Source organism: Thermobia domestica, chromosome 15, assembly GCF_964235325.1.
Source record: "Thermobia domestica chromosome 15, izTheDome1.hap1.1, whole genome shotgun sequence".
Classification (NCBI taxonomy): Eukaryota; Metazoa; Arthropoda; class Insecta; order Zygentoma; family Lepismatidae; genus Thermobia; species Thermobia domestica.
In genome coordinates this window covers 9293565-9297344 of record NC_137468.1, presented here as the reverse complement: position 1 = coordinate 9297344, position 3780 = coordinate 9293565, and positions in this window count along the sequence as shown.

Sequence of the window (3780 nt, the reverse complement as noted above, 5' to 3'; positions counted from 1 at the left end):
TATAGGGTACCTTTTTTGTGAAGCCATTTTTCGCGCAACAATTTTTTGGCTGGTTGTACTGCTCGCTCAGCTATCTCACTACAACCAGTACCATATGGAATTGTGTATACCAAACGAATACTTCACTGTTGACAAAATGTCGTAAACGCATCTCACTTGAACAATGATCGGTTCTCGGTTACAATAATCTCAAGTACTTCACGAAATTGAAACATTTCTTTTAGCTTATCAATAATATCACTAAAATTGGTGAAATGTAGTAGAAAAACTTGGATCAAGCTAATATTGGTATCAACCAATAAAAGGATGGTATAGCTAAGTATCTAAAAATGACCTGAATAGATCCTATTCCATAGTTTAGATTCCTTCTCCCCAAAACAGATACTCCTGTAAGGAAATTGACCTACGTAGGAGTACACATATCTATATGTAGTACTGTTGGTTGGGAAACACAGACAATACATTCAAAATTGTAGGTTAGGTTGAGTGGAAAAACTTCACTCATGCTCGCTTTAATAATGATTGATTGTTGTTTTGAAAACAATATTGGTTATTTCAATATTTCTGGTGTTCAATGTATTATGGAAGACTCATTGTAATTTATCAATGACATCTTGGCAGTGGGTTTTTCGATAACTCGCCGTAATTTTATCCTTCATTTAACTTCGTGCAAGTTCAACCAAAAACATAAGATCTGAACAAAGCTTGGTTTGATTTTAGCCTTTAACTTGCTATATAAGAGTGTGGAATATGATGTTGTTGAAGTTTTTGGTTCGTGACTTATGGGCGGTCAAAATTGCGTCATATTTTTGATAACTTGCCCTACTATACAAGCGTGGGAAACATTATAGAATACGGGCTTTTAGTTCCTGAAGTTATGCATAAGCAAAGTACTAAATGAATTCATTAGATATAACAAAATGTAGTAAATACTGTTTAAATAGAAATTAAAGCTTAGTCTTCGACATAAAAATAATATATACTGTTCAAATAGCAATTAAAGGTCAGTTTTGGATAGAAGAAATAATAAATACTATTTAAATAGCAATTAAAGGTTAGACTTGGATAGAAGAAATATTAAATACTGTTTAAATAGCAATTAAAGGCTAGTGTTGAATAAAGGAAATAATAAATACTATTTAAATAGCAATTAAAGGTTAGTCTTGGATAGAAGAAATAATAAATACTATTTAAATAGCAATTAAAGGTTAGTCTTGGATAGAAGAAATAATAAATACTGTTTAAATAGCAATTAAAGGTAGTCTCGGATAGAAGAAATATTAAATACTATTTAAATAGCAATTAAAGGCTAGTGATGAATAAAGGAAATAATAAATACTATTTAAATAGCAATTAAAGGTTAGTCTTGGATAGAAGAAATAATAAATACTGTTTAAATAGCAATTAAAGGTTAGTCTTGGATAGAAGAAATAATAAATACTTTTAAAATAGCAATTAAAGATTAGTCTTGGATAGAAGAAATAATAAATACTATTTAAATAGCAATTAAAGTTCAGTCTTGGATAGAAGAAATAATAAATACTGTTTAAATAGCAATTAAAGGTTAAACTTGGATAGTGAAAATAAAAATACTAAATGAAGTAAGATTCTCTTTTACGACCATATGCATATTTCACTTCTACTGAGAAATCTTACTCGGTTTCCCCACTGCGGTGGCTCAGTAGTAGAGCGTTCACCTCCGGTGCTTCGAGTTCCTGGTTCGATCCCAGCTCGCGCTGTGTGGACTTTGTGGTGGACAAACACCGTGCTCGTGGGTTTTCTCGGGGTTCTCCTGTTTCCTCCCACTTTCTTCATTCCACCATTTCACTCCTCTCTCATCATTACCGTCTCCTTTAGCCTAACCAGCATAACCGTGGCACGTAAAACTTAAAGATTTCATTTCATTTTTTTCTGTTTCCCCACTGAATAATCAAAGTGAATGTTCTAAGATCTGTATTCATAATCTTTAATTTATCTCATTCTCTTCATAACAAAGGGAAGTTGCGCGAAAGAGGCAAATCTTATAAACACGGAAGAACGGTGCCTACAAAGGTTGACGTAAATGAAGGGATGTTGACAACGGAGTTTGATAAGCTTTTAAGGAATTTTCTCTAAAATCAAATCGCATACTTCAGAGCCCATTTTACGTATTTTCCAACGGAAGTTACGCTAATAAATACCGTTTGTTATAAACAACAAAAGGAAATAGTAGGAACTTGTAGCCAAGAATTATCAATATAAATGACCTTAATTATTCAACTATAAGGAGATTTTATCTCTAAAATTTAATGATGTCCTTGCAAAACCAAATAGACTTAGAGCAAAAATGCTAATACCCAAAATTTCGCCACGGATACGATAGGTCAGTGATGCGTCTTCACCTCTGGTGTGAGAGGATCCTGGTAGTGTTACCGACGCGATAATAAATCTCTCGTCTCGTCTCAAAACGAGCCGAGAGGAGAGACGAGAAGTACAGAAATGCAAGTAGAGATACCATATCAAAATTATAGAATGCCAGGACATTAGTTCAGTAAAAGCATGGTTTTTCAGGAAGAAAAAAAAACTTCATTAACTTTTGAAATCAGCTTTCTTTTCCTACCTTATAATTAATTGTGTTGACGATATTGAAGCTTTCTCGTTTTAAAAGGGCAAATCACTTCTTTATCCAGTCTGTCTTCGGTTTTAAAACAAGGTTAGTTTTAATACATAAGGTCTTATATCAGATCGCCACTTGAGTGTGCTACACATGTTACATTGCTTTTTTTCTGTTCATTTATCTTGTTTTACAAATAAAAACAAAACTGAACACATTCTTCATTTTTACTAAGAGTAAGACATTGACAGGTTTATGTGAAAACACAAAGGGCATAATGACAATAAAAATGAACTATGGTTATGGACTTTTAAAGACAGAATGTATCATCCCTCCCCCATATGAAAGAGATGAAAAAAATATTGAATGTTGAAATATGCTTAACATGGAGGTTTGAAATATGTAAAAATCTGACGCAGTGTAATTTGAAAAAAGGGAGCGTGATGGCTCAGTGGTAGAGCGCTCACCTCTAGTGCGTGGGGTCCCTGGTTCGATCCCCGGGTAAGTAAGTTTGTGGTGGACAACATCGTGTCCGTCGATTTTCTCGAGATAATCCTGTTTCCTCTTACTTTCCCATTCCACCAGTTCTTCCATCATGATTTGCTTCTTTTAATCATCGTCTCCCTTAGCCTAAAGACCATAATGCAGGATGTTAAACTGAAATTATACGTTTAAAAAAAAATCAACTTTGTATTGGGTTAGCAACACTGTTAATCTGATCATATTGCAGGATATGTGAAACGACTTTTCCTCTTGATATTTGCTTTGTACAAAATTTCAGTTAAATAAAACAGTTTATAAATTACAATGGTAGGGCATCAAAATGAAATTATTATCTTAAAGTTTTACATCCCACGATTATGCCGGGTAGGCTAAAGGAAACGGTGATAATGAGAAATGAGTGAAATGGCAGAAACTCGAGAACTACTAGAAAACCCATGCACACGGTGTTTGTCCGCCACGAAGTTCACTTGGCGCGAGCTGGGATGCAACGAAGGACCCCCTCACCAGCGGTGAACGCTCTACCACTGAGCCACCGCTGCCCCAGGAAGGACATCGAGTTAAATGGTCAACCCTGCATAGTAACCTGGATACGAACAAATATCACCATAACATATGCCTGTCACATTACTCTTCTACACTCAATAAAATAACAAGAAAATTTCTTGCAGGTAGCAGCTAAAGAA